This window comes from Neoarius graeffei, chromosome 1 (genome assembly GCF_027579695.1).
Source record: "Neoarius graeffei isolate fNeoGra1 chromosome 1, fNeoGra1.pri, whole genome shotgun sequence".
In the NCBI taxonomy this organism is placed as follows: Eukaryota; Metazoa; Chordata; class Actinopteri; order Siluriformes; family Ariidae; genus Neoarius; species Neoarius graeffei.
The window spans coordinates 21,314,605-21,336,542 of record NC_083569.1 but is presented as its reverse complement, the minus strand read 5'-3'; the positions used below and the strand labels follow the sequence as shown (position 1 = coordinate 21,336,542).

The following is a 21,938-nucleotide window of genomic DNA, read 5'->3' as shown; positions in this document are numbered from 1 at the left end:
ACGTGTGCGCATCGTGCATGGAGATTCCTGCCATCATTGGGTTGCCTGTGATGGCAGGTACGTGAGTACACGACACACAGTGACATCGGGCGACAACAGCGACAAGTTACTCACTACTGTACTGTCCCGACTACTGCTCTACTTCACACTTCACTACTCACTCCACTAGTTGTTGGGTTTCCTGTGGTGGCAGGCACACACAGGACTGAAATCATCAGAAAACAACTCAATGGGTTTCTTTATGTATCCACACTCTATGCCTATGGGGCTCCCCTCACGCGGGCCGGAGCTCCGCTAACACATAGTCTGGTGGTTATTTCTCAATAGGGCGCTCCATAACACTTTCATGCACATCTAGGGGTAAAAGCTGCCAACTCAAAATATTCCTCATCTTTATATATTATGCATTCTTCAGCTTTGGTCTTTAAAGTCATCATTCCTGATTCACTTGCTTGACGTAAAGTTTTGTCTTTCTTGTTCCTTCCACAGTCTCGATGACATATGAAGCACTTCTGGAAGTCAATATCCCTTCCTCTTTTTCTCTTCTTGGAGCTGAATAAGGGTTCCATGACTGACTAAAAAACAAGGGGTCCACAACACAAATAGTAGTGTCTCAGTGTACAGTTTTTAAAAATGTGAGACTTAGAAATGAGTGCAAAAACTCATACTTAATGTAGCTTTGGATCCGTTAGCTCCATTCCTATAGAGACCTACTACTTTATATAAAATATATGTCTTCACCAAATTCACGTGTCCTTGTCTTTGTTCCAGCTCCAAGGTGTCTTCATCCAGACTGTGTTAAAAACTGTCAAGCAGGCAATCTGTCTAGTTTACACTGTCTTGGAAGGCTGTCTTGTACTGTCTTGTACAATATCACATCTGTACCTTGTCTCCCATTTTATAAATAATATGCATCATGTTACAAAACACATCAATGTTTAATTGGCAGAGGAAAACTACTTTCATGTTGAATAAAGCCACTGATTTTCTCTGTTTTCAGGTACACTGCCGCACCTTCTAGGATCTTCTAGATTGCTGCCTCTGGGACAAGTGACCTTATTGGCTGCTTTTTCCAGTTCTTCCAAGAAAAATCAAACCAAAATGTTTGAAGTATCATATTTTTAAGTGAATAAAAGCAGGTCTCTGATTGGACAACGTAACATATGTTGCACACTCATAAAAAACAATATATATTGCAGGTAATGGAGTGAAATTTCTTTGATACCCATAATGCTTCAATGGTCAACCTATAGGCAGTTATGAACTATGGCTTACACTTGTCTCATCTCCTACCACTTTATCCTGTTCTACAGGGTCACAGGCAAGCTGGAGCCTATCCCAGCTGACTACGGGCGAAAGGCAGGGTACACCCTGGACAAGTCACCAGGTCATCACAGGGCTGACACATAGACAACCATTCACACCTACTGTCAATTTAGAGTCACCAGTCATCCTAACCTGCATGTCTTTGGACCATGGGGGGAAACCCACACAGACAGAACATGCAAACTCCACACAGAAAAGCCCTCACCAGCCATGAGGCTCAAACCCAGACCTTCTTGCTGTGAGGCAACGGCGCTAACCACTACACCACCAGGCCATCTGCTTGCACTTGTTATTTTGGTTATTTAAAGTTGCTAAATTATTCTTTTGAAATATTTTAAAACATTCTATTTGTAGGTTTTTTTTTTCAGTATGCTTGAAATGAATGGTGGACCAAATATATATATATATATATATATATATATATATATATATATATATATATATATATATATATATATTTAATTTGGAATTTAGCATTATTTTATATTGGAAATGCTTCATTAATGATGTGTGGATGTTATTTAATATAACCGCATTATTTCTAACCATCAAAGACATATAATTTTTGACACTAAGATCATGTTTGTATCTTCCTGGAAGGTAAAATTACATGTTTTTATTACATTTCTGGCAGCCATATTGAATTCTAAGAGGGCCACCAGATAAAATCCTTGTTGGTAGATACCAGAACATCTATTGAACAAAAAACTTAGGTTTAACCACAACTTTTATGGTGTAGATTGCTCCAGGAGTCCATACATTTAGGTATTCGAGATTGTCCAATAGTCAGTTTCAAAATGGCTGCCAAGGGATAGTCAGAGGCATTTCCAAAGATGCCAACCACCATATTTCTGTCTCTTAGGAACCATTTTAACTAAAAAACATGGTTGGCAGCTTTTACCCCTAGATGTACAGGGGGCTTTCGCCCGTAGTCAGCTGGGATAGGCTCCAGCTTGCCTGCGACGCTGTAGAGCAGGATAAAGCGGCTAGAGATAATGAGATGAGATGAGATGTGCGGGGGGTTATAATACCATTTTTATCCTCCAGACTAACAGGCCACGAGGTGGTGTGCATGACTGGCAATTACTATTATAACACTGGCCATGAGGCAGTGTGTATGACTGGTAATTACTAACACTGGCCACTAGGCGGTGTGTATGACTGATAATTTCTATAACACTGGTATGGTGGCAGGCACGCACGGGACCGAAACCATCAGAAAGCAACTTGATGAGTTTCTTTATCCATCCACACTCTATGTCTATGGGGCTCCACTCACGCGGATCAAGAATGCACACCAGTGCAGATAATAGTATAGAGTCCGTGTGGACACAAAAGAAGGCATTGGTGCAAATGACATCACCTGTGCAGCACCGCTGACCTGCAAATCAAGGTCCTTCCCATACCATGCGGCGCAAAGGGCAGCACCGATCTCCATAGCCCTCTGTCTCTCACCTATTACGGTACATAGCTCAGGTTACAGTGGGGGGCTAGTCCTCTGGGAACCGCAAAAGTTTGTCTCCCAACTCGCATCTGTATTGCAACGTGCCTTGCCAGACGGCAGTAGGTACCATTTTTATGATGGTATGACCCGATCGTGAGTAGAACTCGTGATCGACCAAAAGGAGCATGCAATTGAAAAAATCTGGGCATGTTAGCTCAGATACTGCAAAGAAAGTCTTCAGAATTTCCACTGAGAGTTGACCTCACATTACTGGAGTCAAAGTTCAGAGTGCTAACCACTACACCATGGAACCAAAACGTAGCTGTAGAATTGTTTTCAGCACCAAATTACCGGCATATACTGACATTGCCCAGGCAAAAAAAACAAGCACAGCCTTTGATATACATAAACCACACTCCTCAATGCTGAAACCCGGGATTAAACCAGGGACCTTTAGATCTTCAGTCTAACGCTCTCCCTACTGAGCTATTTCAGCAAGTCCATTGTCAGTCACTCATTGTGCCGGATTCAGGCTAGGCGTGGCACATCAGGGCGGTGTAAGCAGCGGCCTTATCTGACATTTGTTGCAGTGGGTTGTCGACGGGCCTCGTGGCCCGTGCTTGCCGCAAGCAGCGAACGTGGGTGAAAACGGAGGCTTCGGCTGACGTGGCTTTGCGAAAGTAAGCACTGCAAATGTTTTTTTTTGTCGCACATAACCCTTAGCCCCTCCGTTAGTTGTGGCTGAGTGGTGAAGGCAATAGACTTGAAATCTGTTGGGGCTTCCCTGCACAAAGTTTGAATCCTACTGGTTATGTGTGGCATGATGTTTGAGGCCTGTCAAGTGCTACCGGTATTGATCTGGCTGCTGGTGGATTGTTTTCACCAGGGCCCCTGTGCTCTTGGTGTGAAACAGGGCGGTGGTCTTCTTTTGATCACCGCACATAGGTATTTGAGCAGTGACCCAAGTGCATCGCCAACTCATGTGGTCAGCACAAGACCTGCGTGTGGTCAACAATGTGTCTCGCTTTGGTGTCTGGTTGAGCGGACTACGGAGCAGTGTTCGGCTAGCGGTATCCAGTGGAGAAGCGTTCTTCTATCTTGATCCTGAGGTCTGTTAAGTCCTGCTGACTGATGTTCGGGATGGTGTACTGATACCATGCTGAAATCCAGTTTTGCATCTTAAGGTACTGAAACGGATGCCTTGATGATTCCCTTTGCAATTCAGCATGCTTATGAGTAAGTTTGAGATTCTCTTTGCCATACGATGGGTGAAAACTGGTCATTGCAGTCCATTGTAGGATTTCATTTTACAGCGCTGGCTTTATTTAGCAGCGCTGCCCTTAGACGGTTGTACATCCAGTGAATCAAGTACGCTAGGTCGTAGACTCGTTCACGTCCAACCTGAGGATTTTGCCTCCCTGAAGTGTATGCGTTTTGAAACGAAGTGCAGCAAAGCATCTCCTGACATTTGTCCATGCTGTCATGAGGCCCCATGTGCAGTGGTGGCCACCTGGTTAAAGCGATGTCCTTGATGTCCACTCAATGTCTCCCACACTGCTTTGAATGTGCTGCCGACTCCATCTGAAATTTGGTTTGCCGAAAGGCAGCCAAAGCCTTGGTTTGTGGTGGCTTTTACCCGAGCTTGTCTGGCAAAAGAGGGAGCGGTTCCAAATCCAGGTATCTGTCCTAAACAGAAAGGGCTTCTCTCCTGGACAGGTTGAGCCAAAGCACCGTCATAAAATGTTTGCAGAAAAGTCTGTCTTTTCTGCAAACTTGTAAAAGCACTGCCCAGAGTATTGCAATAGTTGGCCAAGCGCATGGCCCACACGTGAGAGCAACATGAGACCTCAGCATGTTCTATGCCGGATTCGCACTTGGAGTAGCAAGTCAGGGTGGCCGACAGGTCTGAGGTGCTGTGTTTAAGTTGTTGCCCCCTCTGGGGGTGTGGATTTGAATCCCATTTCTGACATTTACTGCAGTGGGCTGTTGACAGGCCTTGTGGCCTGTGCTTGGTGTGAAAATGGAGGCTTTGGCTTGTGTGCCTTTGTGCAAAAAAAGTGCTCAAAGTAATTTTTTTGTCGCACTTGAGTTTCAACACCTCCAGTAGTCATGGCTGAGTGGTGAAGGCAACATATTTGAAATCCCTTGGGGTTTTCCTGCGCAGATTCGAATCTTGCTAGCTACGTGTGGTGTGAAATTTGGGGCCTGTCGAGTACTGCCCGTATCGGTCCGGCTGGCAGTGGATTGGTTTCGCCAGGACCCCTGTGTTCTCGGCCTGAAACTGGGTGGCGGTCTCCTTTTCATCACTGCACATAGACATTTGAGCAGTGACCCAAGTGCATTGCCAACTCACGTGGTCAGCACAAGACCTGGGTGTGGTCAACGATGCGTCTTGCTTTGGTGTCTGGCCAAGCGGACTAGAAGCAGTGTTCGGCTAGTGGTATCCAGTGGAGAAGCGTTCTTCTATCTTGATCCTGAGGTCTGTTAAGTCCTGCTTACTAATGTTCAGGATGGTGTACTGATTCCAAGCGTGTTTTTAATTAAATGAACAAAAGTTCACATGAAAGAATGAGCAAATAATAAGGTAAATAATGAGGTAAATGTATTCTCTGTGCTCGCTCATTTCACTGTTACCCCCCAATCATGCAGTCTTGATTATTTCACTGTTATCCACAGTGTCAAGTGGGGAATGATCTCCCTTATAAGTGCACACACACACAGAGAGAGGTTTTGATAGCCAGACTTTCTAGGAGGTTCCAATCCCACTGGGGTTTTATCCCAGGGTTTCGTACCAGGCAGCGGATTCATTGTATTATATTTTGTTTTCAATATGATATTATTTTGGGGTGGCATGGTGGTATAGTGGTTAGCACTATCACCTCACGGCAAGAAGGTCTGGGTTCAAGCCCCGTGGCTGGCAAAGGCCTTTCTGTGTGGAGTTTGCATGTTGTCCATGTGGGTTTCCCCCACAGTCCAAAGACATGCAGATTAGGTTAACTGGTGACTCTAAAATTGACCATGAGTGTGAATGGTTGTCTGTGTCTATTTGTCAGCCCTGTGACTTAGTGACTTGTCCAGGGTGTACCCCACCTTTCGCCTGTAGTCAGCTGGGATAGGCTCCAGCTTGCCTATGACCCTGTAGAACAGGATAAAGTGGTTAGAGACGATGAGATGATATTATTTTTCCAATATGTTTTTTTTGTATTCTTGGCTCAGCAATGGTGAAATCGAATTTGTAAATAAAATCAGTGCCCTGACTCTACTCATCAGGCCAGAGCTATTCTCTTTCTGTGTATGTTTTGTACAACATAAGGAAACAGTATAGTAACTATAACGGTAAAGAAATAAAACGGAAGAGTCTGGCTATGATATAAGAAAATTCTACAACCCAGAAACAGATGGAGCTCCGCTTTTAGGCAGTGCCTCAATCTAGAGATTACAGATTTCCGGGGAGAGGAATGTTAATGAGTTCAGTTTATTTTTGCAGGCTTTGCTCTGGTAGAGCTGAAAATTTTTGGTGGTCAAATGTTAGAAATATCGAGCTTTTTGCATGGAAACCACACACACACACACACACACCCAAAGTGATGTCTCTCTTCAAAAGGATCCAGCTGTTGGGGGCGGAGTCTAGCTGTGTTTACCTTTCTGGATTTTAACATTTGGAAGTGGTTTATTTAAAGCCATTGACAGCAGTAAGTTGTTGTTTCTTGGCCTTTTGTTTAAGATCAAGTGTAGTGTTTGTTTTTATCACTTTAATATCTGATATATTCTTTAATTGACAATATTATTATTAAATAGATTTTTAGACCAGAGAGCTGGAGTTGGGATTTGCTCCTTTTGCTCCACCTTAACCTGGTATTATAGTATCTCCATAGTTTGAGTTAGAGGGGGTACTATACCCCCCAATGAAGACCCAGTGTCCCCCAAAGAGACAAAAATATAAGTTTTGGGGGGGTCCGATTTTTTTTTTTTGATATTGTGAAAAGGAAATATATAATTCAAACCAACTCCCATTCGGCATTCTTATTGTAGGAACATTTTAATGTAAATTGATTTCAGACAGACACCCCTATTGTGGACCGTACCATTTTTAGTCACCGCAGCGCTAGAACGCGCTAGAGCAGGGGTTCTCAAAGTGTGGGAGAGTCAGCCCCCCCGCAGAGAGCAAATAAACAACAGCGCCCCCCCTACAATTTTTGTTGTTGCTATACTTAATGTTCCATTTTCTTTTACACATTTTAAACGTGCTTTTTGAAAACATCTTTTTTTACACATTTAAAACATATGAGCTTTATTAAAACATCTTTTTTTTTACACATTTTAAACATCTCTGCTTTTTGAAAACCTCTTTTTTTACACATTTTAAACATCTGTGCTTTTTTTTAAACATCTTGTTTTACACGTTTTAAACATCTCATAGCATCATTAGCTAGCACTTCTTGGCAGACAACACACTGTGGCAGTGGAGCATCTTCAGATCCAGTCCATGAAAAGCCAAACTTTAAATAATCGTGGTCATACTTCCTTCTTTTTTTGCTTGGCCTAGACTCTGTCTCCTCACTCACTGTAGCTTTAGGTACTAAAAATCGATCCATTTTGTCTCTGGCAAAGGCTAGCTGAAGTTCGCTAAATGTCCGCAATAGTAACTTATTCTGGTTTATTTTTCCTCACGTTGCGCCCCCCTGAAGAACTCTGGCGCCCCCAGGGGAGACGCGCCCCACACTTTGAAAAGCCCTGCGCTAGAAGCAATAGCTTCTAGTCCACACCGTATTCAGTTGATTCATCAGATACAGTCCATGGGTTTGCAGCAATTTATACAGTCTGTGGTTTGCAGCAGAAGACGTGCATTGGTAATGTTAGTTGCTAACCAACTTTTAGCCTGTTGAAAATGTGTTATTTTACAACTTTCATTTATTAAAGTGATTTGTTCTTTCAGCTCATGTCACATCTTTACACTGTAAAAAATGTCCGTACTTAAAAGGTACGAACTTCCGTATTCTTAGGAGGGAATTTTCCGTAATATTATTCTACGGATGATTTACCCGTATTTTGAAGAACGCAATGCATTGTGGGAGAGACTGTCTTCAGAGGGAACGCAGCCGCCGCTTGCTCGCTCTCTGCTGTCTGAGTGAGTTGGAGTACTGCACTTCTGTGGTAAATAGTATTATTAATAATAAGTTACACAGTTAATCAAATCATCTTTGTATGTAGTTCAATTTAATCGGCTACAGCCTGGAATCATGTCGTGAGTCTAGTCTTTTTTAATATCTTCCACGACACAGCTATCAGAGCGGTCAAGATTACCAGCCAACTTGTGATGTCTTAATAGGCTAGGATCTACATCTCGTAAATGTAGGGTATCGGATTTCTATAGACTTACAACATGCGTTATAGTTTTGTCTACATTATCATGACTCTGTTGTCCTGTTTCACTTTTACTTAATTTTTAGCGTCCACAATCCGTTTGGCCGCCCAAGCTGCTAGCTAAGTTAGCTCAGCAAGGCTCATGTTGGTAACTGAACAGACGGTTAATAGCTATATTGCCGTTAATGAGAATATAGCTATTAACCGTCTATTCAGTTAAAATCAAGTTGGACTTGCCACAGTCCCATTTGCCTGCCACCATGCTGACCTGTAGCATATGTGGTTTTAAGTCTGTGTCATCCACGGAATATGTCAGTCACTGCAGAACACACAGACACCTGAACAACTGTGAAAACTCTAATGGAGGAGTGGCCCTTCCTTTTTGAAGCTGCATGCATGTTTGACCACACACACACACTTCTTGGCTTGGAAGTCCAAACAAAGCTGGCAGAGGAGGTGTCCAGAAAGGGAAAGGGCATCAAAGACTTTCTACAGTCCAGGGGGATAAAGATGGCACCCAGTAACGATCTAGTACAGCTGATCTCTGGGATCGCAAAATTCTTCAGAGAAAAGCCTGAACAACTCTTCCACCCAAGTGAGGTGGGTTTATAAATGTTTTATCACTGTGTTATTCATGATGAACTACAATGTATTTGTATGGGGCATACTGTTCTGGATGGAAAAATAGTTATTCAGCTATTCAGTATTTCTTCTTTTATTTCCTAACAACAGGAATCTGCTGCTGCCGCACTACCACTGCAAAGCACACCTTGCATCCTTACCATGGGTTTGTAATCTGTTTGATATTAAAAAAAATATGTGTTATGGATTTGATTTCACTGTCTATCTTCCTCATTCCTCACATGCTTCTTCTCTCCTGTCTTTTTCTCCTGCTTCTCGCTCCCTTCTTTGTCTCTTCCTCTTTCCCCATTCGCTTTCTCCCTTCTTGTCTGTTCTGTTTTCAGAAACTCACTCTATGTTTTGTTTGTGAAATAAGTTTTTAATGGGTGGGATTATTTCCATCAAGTCTTGTGTGCTAAAACTCTATGATCGGTGCATGAAGTAATAGAAGTTTGGAAGCCAGCACTTTCAAGGTGGCCGTGGAGTTCATAATTAAGTATCGTGTTCCACCCGTTTTCATTTGTTAATATATTCTCTTATGAATTTTACATGTTTAAGGTGATCATCATTACAAAATCGCCATGGACCAAGAAGTCGTAAACAACCACATCAGCTCCATGATTGTAGCTCTGAGCTACACTTTTGCTGCATTTTATGTTTTTAACATAAAGTACCCAAAAGACATGGCTCTCACACTGGAGTTCATTCAAAGGTAAGCAACTCTTACTGTTATGTTTTTTTTTTTTGGTTTTTTGTTTTTTTTTTGGGGGGGGGGGGGGGCACAAGCAGTTTTGCTGTGAAGGCTACTGTTCAGTACGGCAGACGAGCGACTTCGAGCGACTTTTGAGTAAAACCATGCAAATTGGTACACATATCCATCTTGGTATGCTGATTAATATTAGATATGGAGGCGTCGCGATGCTAAACATGCTAAATTTTCAAGATGGCCACCAAATCCAATATGGCCAACCCATATTGATGAAACTATCAGGTATTTTGTTGTAAATGCATGAAAATTGATACAGTTAGCTCTTGATATGCTGATTAATATTAGAAGTAGAGGCATAGCAGAAAAAAAATCTGATTTCTCAAGATAGCCGCCAAATCAAATATATCTGACCCATATTAGTATAACCACCATGCACTTTGCAGTAGGAGCATGCAAATCAGCACAAATATACTTCATATGTTGAGCAATCTAGTAGTTGGCCATATTTGATTTGGTGGCCATCTTGCAAATTCAGCTTTTTTTGTGACGTTTTTGTGACAGTTATTAATCAGCATATCAAGAACTGTGTACCAATTTCCATGCTTGTACTACAAAGTGCCGGGAGGTTTCACTAATATGGGTTAGCCATATTTGATTTAGCGGCCATCTTGAAACGTCAGCATTTTTCGCAATGCCTCCATTTCTATTATTAATCAGCACATGAAGAAGTAACTGTGTACCACTTTCCATGCTTTTACTACAAAGTGCCCAGTAGTTTCATTAATATGGGTTTGCCATATTGGATTTTGCAGCCATCTTGAAAATTCAGCATTTTTCGCAACGCCTCCACATCTTATATTAATCAGAATATCATGAAAGATATGTGTACCGATTTTTATGCTTTTACTCAAAAGGGCACGGTTTGGCCCTTTTTTGTCACTCATCCTTCGTACTATATGGTTTATTCAGCATCTTTCCTCCACATTCTTTGTCTATGACAGCCTATGGAAATGTATGGTAAATGGTTGTGACAGATCTTTTTTCCATAATGTATATGGCAGCCAATAGGACCATGTGAAAGAAAGTGGTGAAATTTGGCACACACATTCTAGACAGTCCCCTGATTCTTTTCAACAAGTTCTATTTTGACACCTCACACACAATTCAAAAGCTCAAAGTTTTTCAACTTTCAGCCTCTGCCAATTCTGATTTTGTGAGAATTGAAAATAAAGTGCAGCCCCATAATGCACACCGTTCCACTAGTGGAACGCTGTAATGGTCATTGTAAAGTTAACAAACACAGTACTACACTAGAAAAGTAGATCCACCACGCTCCTGTTCCTCACTATCTGGTGCGTCACGGGAAAGGACTGAGTTCTAATCAGTGAAGAAAATCACTGGAGCATCTCAGATGTGGAAAAATCTTTTTCTGCTTTTATTGAGCAGTGCCAAACTAACGTTCCGACGTTACCGCGTCTTCATCAGAGTCGTTCATCGGGTTTTTTTCGACTCTGATGAAGACGCGGTAACGTCGAAACGTTAGTTTGGCACTGCTCAATAAAAGCAGAAAAAGATTTTTCCACATCTGAGATGCTCCGGTGATTTTCTTCACTGGACAGTACTACACTACTAACAGAGGGCCATTAGCACCAGAAGTCCCAGCATTTTTCTGTCTACCTAGAAGACCCACATAGGGGCCATTTGGCCCGACCGCTTTTCCCCAATACACTAATCACTCATTTTGTTATGGTAATGAGGCTGTTAGTGGCAGTTTGTGGGGTGAGGAGGTCACATTTCACACACTTCACACTTCAGTGGTGAAGTCATGTTGGCTACTTCTGTGTGAATGTGAGAATGAGGAATAAAAACACATTCTATTCTAAAATGTGAACATGTGAATGTCCCATGTGACCATAACGACTCATGTGACTGCAACCAGACAATTGTTTGATGGATAAATACCTCAGTGCACATGGACTATCGCTTCAGTTCCCTCAAGAATTTTGTGGTGAAAGAAGCTCCTCTCCAAGGAACGAAGATGCAGAGATTCAACATTCAACAGGCATTGTAAGATTTCATTTCTAAGGCTACATCCACACGACAACGGCAACGAGATGTTATTACTCTGGAACCCGTTCTCAAAAAGATTGCGTTTTGGGCACCCAAAACGCCGGTGCCGTGTGGACGCCAGGCCTAAATGATAAGCAATTGTATCGGAGTCACCTGAATCCGTTGCCATGTGGACAGGGCCTAAGCTGTAAGGTAACTAACAGCCACATTTCCATAACAAAATGAATGTCTACAGGGAGGACTTGGGGCCAATTGGCCCTCTTGTGGGTTTTCTAGGTAAAAAGGCCAAATGGCCCCTGTCTGGGACTTCTACTGCACTACGACTTGGTCATTGCCATTCTGGTAACAGCAAATGTATAAGGCCATGTCTCAAAGGGTTAAATATTGTACTAACTATTTACAATTTGTTTTGCAATGAATCCATTAGGCTCATTTCATGTGCAATCAGACGCTTTGGGGCTGATTTTAATGAAACTTGATTTTAATGAATATTTACGTAAGTAATAAACCAATGTACCAAAGTATTGTATAGTATAGTATAAGTTTTGCAGCTTAAAATGTAGAATTTTTGGAAATTCAAAATGGCGGACATGAAGAAGATCCCACTTTTCATGAATGAAAAGTGCAATTTTCCGAGTCATTATGAATACTTAAAATTTCATGGTGGTGGTAAGTATTTGTGAACAAGGCGACATTTGTGAATGGGCAGAATTAATTCTGGAAATACAGTATTAAATACAGTGCGCCTTTAAGGTAGAAACAGACTAAGAAAGTTTTGATTAATAGTGTTGGACACCATACATTTATCCTTGATTATGTCTGTCAGGGTAAGTCACATAGAAATGGTTTTGATTTAGCTTGGAAGCTCTTTTCTGGCTCTACAAATTACACAACCAACATGGGATACAACAATCATCAGAATATTATGATAGATTATGAGATATTAAAATATTGTCATTTGAATTTTAAAAAGCTACATTAAAATGAGTCATTTTTCTACTTAAGTTGGGGTATTATAACATCTCCTGAAAGTTTGGTCTTTGGTCCTTGTCATATAATTTGACGTTTAGGGTGAAATAAGTTGTAATAAAGTAGTTGTAGTAGTACAGTAGTATCAGAGAAGGTTAGCCCACCTGATATACGGTACGTACCCAACCTGTCACTCCGCCCAAAATAGCATGAGCATTTTGGGTGGAGTGTCAGATGGGGAACTCCTGTCAGTTGGGGTACTCTTCTCTGACATTACTCTATTACAACTTTACTACAACTCATTTCACTCTAGAAGTCACATTATCTCTGCAATGACTCTAGAGACCAAGACCACACTTTCTGTTGATGAAATTGACATGATATCCTACCTATCCTGTCCTAGGCAAAAACTGACTAATTTTAAAATACAACTTTTTCTATATTCAATATTTAGTATATTAACATCTCATAATTCATATTCTGTTGCTCGCTGTATTCCCTGCTCTTTGAGCTATTTGTAGAGCCAGATAAGACATCATCCAAACAATCTCTGTGTGATTGATTGACATAAACAAGGATGAATGTACAGTGTACCACCCTCTTAATTAGACATTCTTAGCTTTTTCTCCCTTTTTATTGATGCCAGACTCAGGCAAACGTAGTTCTGGGATTCTACCTTCCCAGTAAAAAGGCACACCAAGTTTCAATAAAAGTTTCAAGTTTCAATAAAATCCGTGCGGGTCAGGCCCCAAAGTGTATGATTCAACTAGCTTGCATAAGCAAATTCTATGTGTTAAGTCATAACATCACTCCAACAGCATATCTAAAAATACTTTAAATATTCTTTTAGAGTTTTCCTGGGAATAAATCCAGAACGAGGGTCAAAGGCTGAGAAGAAGGGAAAGAAACACCTTCACTTGCCCCCAAGACTTCTGAAGTTCTTGTGTGAACTGAACAGTTTTGAAAACCCCTGGATGGAAATGTGAACATTTGCATGCATGTGCACGCATGCGCGCGCACGCACACACACACAAAGCTGAGTTTCTGCTGAGGTCCGGAATGCCCCTCAACTCCCACCCCTTAATTGTTTAGGTGCGTGTTTCTTTTTTTTGTTCTTTCTTAAGAGACTTTGAAACCTGTTTGTTGGGAATCATAGACCTCACCCTTCAATCCAATTTAAAAGTTACAAATATCAAATCATTTTGTGGGTTTTGTATGTTGCATGACGTTCTTAAAAATGACAGGGTGCTAGTCATAATGACTACTTGATGAAATTTGTGGTGGTGTTAAATATTCTTGAATTAATTATTTGTGAATTAACAGCATGACTTCCCATAGACCTGTCCCTTCAATCCAATTTAAAAGGTACAAATATCAAATCATTTTGTGTTTTTTGTATGTTCTTAAAAATGTCAGTGTGCTAGTCATAATGAATATTTGATGAAGATAACATCTCTGAATTCATAGCATGAATTATTGAAATAAACTACTAAAATGGCATCTCACCTTGTGTAGACGTGTGTAATGTACTGTATTAAAAGACTTAACTTTGTGTAGATGACAAAAACAATCTCTGTTTATATATATTAAACTATCACATATTGGTAATGCATATTCAGATTCATATATTTGTCCTTAAGACATTTTTTCCTAGTTTGGACAGAAATCGACTTTATATCTAAGGGGTTATCAGTTTTCCACTAAAAGAAGTGTCTGTGAAAGAACCGAATTTACTGTAAATCCACAGACTTCTCCTTTCTTATAATGAAGGGGAATACATGTGAATGAACAGAAAGTTTATTGTAAATCTACGGAATTCTCCTTTTTATGATGAACAGAAATACCTGTGAATGGACAGAGAATTTACTCTAAAAATACGGAATTCTCCGTTACAGAATAAACGGAAGGGCCGTAATGTAAACGGAGAAGTTACTGCTAATTTACTGCCAGGACTTTATCCGTTTTTTTACAGAATTTTTTTTTTACAGTGTGTTTCAGTCCTTAAATATTCTTCATTGCTTGAAGAAGTCCACACAAAAAACTTTGTCAGATTAGACTGTGCCTTCGTTTGGTTCACGCAGAGATAATTACATCACCACGCCAGACCAATAAAGATGCACTGTGATTGGTCAAAAGCTTGGAGCTTATTTGGGCATTATGTGTTGTCGATTTTTATTGGTCACAAGCATGTGCTCATTGTTTACACTCTGGCTTCCTGCCGTCTCTTCACTGGGGTTGGATTTCGGCAAATGGAGGGATTTGTAGAGAGATTTCTAGAAAAGATGAAATACGATAATGATGATGAATACATTCATCACAGTAATGACTGCTAGTAATATTCTCTTCATCATTGATGGACTATGTTCATCAATGAGGAACATGATGAGTGCCAGGGAAACCCTGGTTATGCTACATTTAAATCCACTTTGTCAAGGTTGAGGGAAAATTGCTCCAGCAGGTCCAACAGTCTTTCAAATCATCATTAAATCTAACTTGCTCACAGTGGGCAAAAGTGCCGACAAGGTGGATTTCAAGGCGGGAAAACATTGCCAGCACTGCTGTCCCAGTGAATTTAGGAGGCAAAAATATCTATTTACAAGACATATGAACATGCAAAATGTAAAATAGTAAATGTGAAACATGATACATCTGAACACTGCTACATGTTCCACGTGAAAATGCTCACAATTTGAGGCTGATCAAACCAAGCAATGTCGTCTATTTCTTTTGGATTGGCACCTCATGCAAATCAATCTACCACTAGTGTGTCTTTGTTTGAGATCTCTACTATTCCTTTGCAATTCATCATTACATATGTGTGAAGTTTATTCCAACCAAGTTTCAAGGAAATCCAATGAACCCTGAAGAAGGAGGTCAAAAAAGATTGTAAAAAATTTGAAAAATACACAAATTCCAAAATGGATGACTTCCTGTTGGGCAGAGTCACTCAACCCAATGTTAACAAGATCAACTGTGAGCTACTTACATATCCCCCCGCTCCCACTTATATCAGAATGCAAGCAATCAAAGGAATGGGACACTTATTATGAATGTTGACTTCAACAAATAATTAACCCTGAAACAAGTAAGTAAAGAGCAGTGTTCTCCCCAGGGATTTCAAATAGCATCCTGGGAAATTGTCTTTTTGAAATAGCATTTTGCTTCTTGAAATACTGTCAAAATCCACGCTATACGTTTCGTAAATACATTAAGTTGGTAAACAGGAAGTCGACGTGCGACAGACGTGAAAACGGTACACACGGTATAGAACCCCAAGCTGAAGCTCAGTACCAAATATCAAGTAGTTGTGATTTGTAGTTGCTGAGAAAAGTGTTATGAAAATTTTGTAAATCCGTGCTACATGTTTTGTAAATACATTCAATCAGTAAAAAGGAAGTTGATGTGGGACAGAGCTGAAAACAGTATAGAACCCCAAGCTGAAATTTGGTACCAAGTGGCTATGTGGTTGCTGAGAAAAAGAGTGTTTCGGAGAGACGGACAGAGGTAAATAAACCAATATCCCCCCCCCCCTTTGGAGTGGGGGGGTATAAAAATTTCCATAATTTGCTCATACCAAATTTAATGGATCTCAAAGGAACCGTGTCCTGATGATGAAGACCCTTCTGAGTTCGAATCTGATTTCATGTCACGTCTCAAGCAAATTGACTGTCTGCAATTATGTCCTCATTTGAGATATGGACCATTAAAGGAACAGTCCACCGTATTTCCATAATGAAATATGCTCTTATCTGAATTGAGACGAGCTGCTCCGTACCTATCCGAGCTTTGCGCGACCTCCCGGTCAGTCAGACGCAGTCAGACGCGCTGTCACTCCTGTTAGCAATGTAGCTAGGCTCAGCATGGCCAATGGTATTTTTTGGGGCTGTAGTTAGATGGGACCAAACTCTTCCGCGCTTTTCCTGTTTACATAGGTTTATATGACCAGTGATATGAAACAAGTTCAGTTACACAAATTGAAACGTAGCGATTTTCTATGCTATGGAAAGTCCGCACTATAATGACAGGCGTACTAACACCTTCTGCGCGCTTCGGCAGCGCATTGATACGGAGCTCAGATATCAATGCGCTGCTGAAGCGCACAGAAGGTGTTAGTACGCCTGTCATTATAGTGCGGACTTTCCATAGCATAGAAAATCGCTACGTTTCAATTTGTGTAACTGAACTTGTTTCATATCACTGGTCATATAAACCTATGTAAACAGGAAAAACGCGGAAGAGTTTGGTCGCATCTAACTACAGCCCCAAAAAATACCATTGGCCATACTGAGCCTAGCTACATTGCTAACAGGAGTGACAGCGCGTGTGACTGCGTCTGACTGACTGGGAGGTCGCGCAAAGCTCGGACAGGTACGGAGAAGCTCGTCTCAATTCAGATAAGAGCATATTTTATTATGGAAATATGGTGGACTGTTCCTTTCAAAAAACCCTTAAAAACAAAGGCTCATTTTTGTAAAAAAAAAAAAAAATGCAGTGTTTCCCCTACCATTATATCCCCCCCCCACACACATACATCCGAAGGTCCAAAAAACACAGGACTGCAGGTTCTATTGTAAAAATTGTTCTAATTATTATTCAAAAATAAATATGAAGCTTTAAAGTGCATATCATGGGTAAATTCAGGAGCAAGATCAATGTAATTCTCCTATTTTATATTAAACTTTGGTCAAATATCTGTCATATTTTGCATTTTGTGCAATTTTTTTTTATCTTGCACAATACCAGAAAAATTCAGTTGAAGTCAAGCCATTTGAGGTGAGTTCGTCCGCCTCTGAAAAAACTTGGCATTTGGATTTCCCGGCAAACATTGATTTTCGTGACGTCGTGTGTGGGACACCTCCCTCTGAATCCTACGTCAGCGCTGGTTTGTTTATGAGAAAATGACCTGGTGTTTTTCTGCAAATTTCTTCGTTATCACGTAATTATTAAAATGGTTAACAGATGTATCGTAGGAGGGTGTAACAATACCAATCTTGATGGGATTAGGACTCATCGTTTTCCAAAAGCCCGGACAATGAGAGAGAAATGGGAGTGCTTGGTCTACACAGGCTGTGCACTGAAACCGTGCAAAGCTCTCTCAGCCTGCTGGCGCTTCCGCAGGTAACGTCACGAATCTGGCTCCAGACTCCCTTGGAATTTTTCCAGATGCATTTTGTTATTTTATTTTTTCTGCTGTAGAGAGATGGCCTTGTGCAAAATTACCCTTCTAGATTAGTGTGTAAAGGGACATACTTTCATATTAAAAAAAAAAAAAACAAAATTGGTCCAGGATATGTACTTTAAAATTGATTCTTTTTTACTGTTTGTTCAGGTACAAATGCTCTGAAACAGGAGCCATGGGGAGGGGTCCTAAAGGTGACTATCCTCATCCAGCAACCTGCCCCCCTCCCCCCAAAAAAAAACAAACCTAAACCTAGAGGAAACATTGAAATGTGTTGCGCTCAAAAAACTTTGCACTGTTATCTGTTGCAGATGAAGTTAGCAGTTCTCCAGCAAGTCCTTACATCAAAGAGAATCTGTTGCAAATTTGGTGTCGCTACCTTGAAAGTGACTGAAGTTATGCTCCTTGAAAGTGTCAAAAATATCACGATTGTAATGCTTTTGCTGTGACAAAACTTTAATGCTCTTAATTCAACAGTAATTTGCTTAATTTTACAGGTACTCTGATGGCTGATCGTTGGTGTTCGATATCTAACTGGTGGGTCAATTCTTAGAGTGACAGGTGTTTTGCAGATGTTGTTGCTACACCAGCTGGCACTGAATGTGTTGACTTGGAACTAATTTGTCTTTTTTTTTTTTTACCAAGTACAGCATCATTGTTGCTTGAAAATTAGCCTAAATACTAAACCTGTGACCGTTTTCTCAATTCTATATTTTTTCTTCTCACATTTTATGTCGCTAACACAGTGGCGGTGGGCTGAAAGCTTTTTAAAGCACTTCAAAACTGCCAGGAGTATGACAGTAAAATTACTTATTGCCCTACTGTGCATGCGCTTTGCATTTTGGGGACTTGGCTATGTAGTTTACCTGAAGGACATGCAGTCTGTACCAGGATATGTTGTTGGATGTGCTTTTTCTCAGTACACAATGAGGAAGTGACACGTGTCAGAAGTGTTACACTTTCCAAGTTCCTCTATGTTTTTTAGCTTCACCCATCAAGGTCTATCCTCTTTGTAAAAGATATTTGCCTGCCTCACAGCAAAACTAGTGCTACATGAGCTAAATGGACATCCGTTTTGGAAACTGTGAACTTTGTAGCACACAGCAAACACAAAATGTAATTTCAGCGTAGTTTAATTTTTCACCCTTTTGTCACACTCAATGAGCCATTAAAAAAAAAAAAAAAACCAGGCCATATTCACTATACCTTCACAATGTATTTTCATGTATCTGGAGTTTATACTAGCTAAATTTCAAGGGAATCCAAGGAGTTTGAAAGAGTACATAAGAATTTTTTTTAATGCAAAACTTTCAAAACAGCTGACTTCTTGTTGGCCAAAGCAAATATAAGCCAGTGTGAAATATGTCTGTCATGGTGATGATAATGTCCCCACCAAAAACCATGGAGATCAAACAAACTTTGTGGCAACGACAGAAATAAACACACTCAGACATCAGCCCATTGCCTGCATTCAGGGGCAATATGGAGCTCCTCAGTCAGACCCAAACCCATGCACTATGCACGTTTTTGATTTTTCACAAGTATGAGGCCTGAGCCAAAGATGCATGTGCCACTGGAGGTGCAGACCCTCAGGCCCTCAGCCTGCACCTCCGCTTCTCGGGCCCTAAAGGAAAATGAGCCGTTGATCGGGAAATATGACCAAGCCTGATTTCAGAGTACTTATACTTGGACTCAATTTAAATTAAAATCATGTAGTTAAAACAGACAATCATGCCCATTCTGTCAATTTGTGCAAGTGGGTGTGATGTGTGTAGATGATCGACATTGTCATTTGTGTTTAGCCTGAGGGAAATGAAAATAACTACACTGAGTGCAGAATTATTAGGCAAGTGAGTATTTTGACCACAACATCCTTTTAATGCATGTTGTCCCACTCCAAGCTGTTTAGGCTTGAAAGCCTACTACCAATTAAGTATATCAGGTGCTGTGCATCTGTGTAATGAGAGGGGGTGTGGTCTAATGACATCAACACCCTATATCAGGTGTGCATAATTATTAGGCAACCTCTTTTCCTCTGGCAAAATGGGTCAGAAGAGAGATCTGACAGACTTTGAAAAGTATAAAATTGTGAGATGTCTTGCAGACGGATGCAGCACTCTTGAAATTGCGAAGATGTTGAAACGTGATCACCGAACAATCAAGCGTTTCATTGCAAATAGTCAACAGGGTCGAAAGAAGCGTGTGGGGAAAAAAAAGGCGCAAAATAACTGCACATGATCTGCGGAAAATCAAGCGTGAAGCTAACAAGCAGCCATTAGCATCCAGTTCTGCCATATTCCAGAGTTGCAACATTCCTGGAGTGTCAAAGAGTACAAGGTGTGCAATACTGAGGGACATGGCCAAGGTAAGGAAGGCTGAAAAACAACCACCACTGAGTAAGGCACACAAGATAAAACGTCAAGACTGGGCCAAGAAATATCTCAAGACTGATTTTTCTAAGGTGCTGTGGTCTGATGAGATGAGAGTGACTCTTGATGGGCCAGATGGATGGGCCTGTGGCTGGATCAGTAATGGGCACAGAGCTCCACTCCGACTCGGACGCCAGCAAGGTGGAGGTGGAGTACTGCTATGGGCTGGTATCATCAAAGACGAGCTTGTTGGACCTTTTCGAGTTGAGGATGGACTCAAACTCAACTCCCAGACCTACTGCCAGTTCCTGGAAGAAACCTTCTTCAAGCAGTGGTATAGGAAAAAGTCAGCATCTTTCAAGAAGAACATGATTTTCATGCAGGATAACGCTCCATCTCATGCGTCCAAATACTCCACTGCGTGGCTAGCCAGTAAAGGTCTGAAAGGTGAAAAAAATAATGACATGGCCCCCTTGTTCACCTGACCTAAACCCCATAGAGAACCTGTGGTCCATTATAAAACGTGAGGTCTACAAAGAGGGAAAACAGTACACCTCTCTGAACAGTGTCTGGGAGGCCGTGGTTGCTGCTGCACACAATGTTGGTCGTGAACAGATAAAGAAATTGACAGAATCTATGGATGGAAGGCTTTTGAGTGTCCTCATGAAGAAGGGTGGCTATATTGGTCACTGATTTGTTTTTGTTTTGTGTTTGAATGTCAGATATGTTTATTTGCAAATCTGGAGTTGTCATATCAGTGTACCTGGTGAAAATAAATAAGTGAAATGGCTACATATTTGGTTTTTATTAAGTTGCCTAATAATTCTGCACAGTGAAAGTTACCTGAACACATACATATTCTCCTAAAATGGCCAAAACTAAAAACGCCCCACTCTAACTTCCATACATATTCAGCTTTGATATTTATGAGTCTTTTTGTTTGATTGAGAACATAGTTGTTGTTCAATAATAAAACTAATCCTCAAAAATACAACTTGCCTAATAATTCTGCACTCCGTGTACTGACCAAACTAGAACAACAACATCTCTTTTTATTTGCATCCCTCACTGTCCTTCTTTCATTTAGGTTCCTGAGGCAAATTTACTCAGTTCATTTTCTTTTTGAATTTATCTGCAGTGTTTGTATCCGTTGTAGCTTTAATACTCACACAGTAATGTGCTAATGCTAACAGCTAATTAGCTTAGCAACTGGATCCAACTTTTCTGACTAGCCGCTAACTTTAGGCTCATTATCATGGATATAAACCGATTTGCCAAACAATAAGGAACAGGTCGCTTTGAGCAAAAACCCTCTGAACGCTGTTAACTCTATTCCTGAGAGCGTTTCCGCCTGTTTACTGCTGTTTTTGACCCTTTTTGTAATAATGAGGTGTTTAAAGCACTGAAACTGAGAAACTTCACCATTCCAAGGCTCAGTCAGTCCACTCCATCTGGGCTGAGGCGCTTCACTCCTGAAGTTCATTCCTGCCGGTGCGGGAATAAACCCAGTGGTGCTGCAGGAATAACCGCTGTGTCAGAGTCGCTGGTGGGATCCTGATCTCGCCGCTTCTACAAATGAATGTTTTTCTGGGGGGAAAAATTCTAAAGATTTAAACACAAACATTCCAAATTCTGAATGCATATTTCAATTTTCATGAGGTAGGCGGGGAAATCATGAATATTCATGAGGAAAGTGCCGCCTGATTGGCCGGTGAAGTCTTTCTGTTCCACCGCATTGCTTTATGAGGAAACGGTTTTGTTTGGTTCGAAACCCATCAGTAATTATTCTACCATCAGGAAAAGCAGCACAGAATTTACTGCGATTGGTTTCAAATGCATTTTGTTGTGGTTTGTGGATTATTATCCGTGAATAAAGTTGGACTTTTC

General features: G+C 40.9%; 1 long non-coding RNA gene and 2 other non-coding genes across 3 annotated transcripts; 2 read left to right on the top strand and 1 right to left on the bottom strand.

Annotated features, from left to right (window-relative positions):
• Nucleotides 1–3,193: 3,193 nt before the first annotated feature.
• On the bottom strand, nt 3,194–3,266 carry trnaf-gaa (transfer RNA phenylalanine (anticodon GAA)). Its single transcript has one exon. It is a non-coding gene; the product is annotated as a tRNA-Phe (tRNA).
• Nucleotides 3,267–6,469: 3,203 nt separating this feature from the next.
• Nucleotides 6,470–6,658, top strand: LOC132898068 (U2 spliceosomal RNA). The gene has a single exon (XR_009656444.1). It is a non-coding gene; the product is annotated as a U2 spliceosomal RNA (small nuclear RNA).
• A 1,110-nt stretch (nt 6,659–7,768) lies between these two features.
• Nucleotides 7,769–8,297, top strand: LOC132886909 (uncharacterized). The gene is made up of 3 exons (XR_009654747.1): nt 7,769–7,924; nt 8,053–8,122; nt 8,221–8,297. It is a non-coding gene; the product is annotated as an uncharacterized LOC132886909 (long non-coding RNA).
• The last annotated feature ends 13,641 nt before the right edge of the window (nt 8,298–21,938 follow it).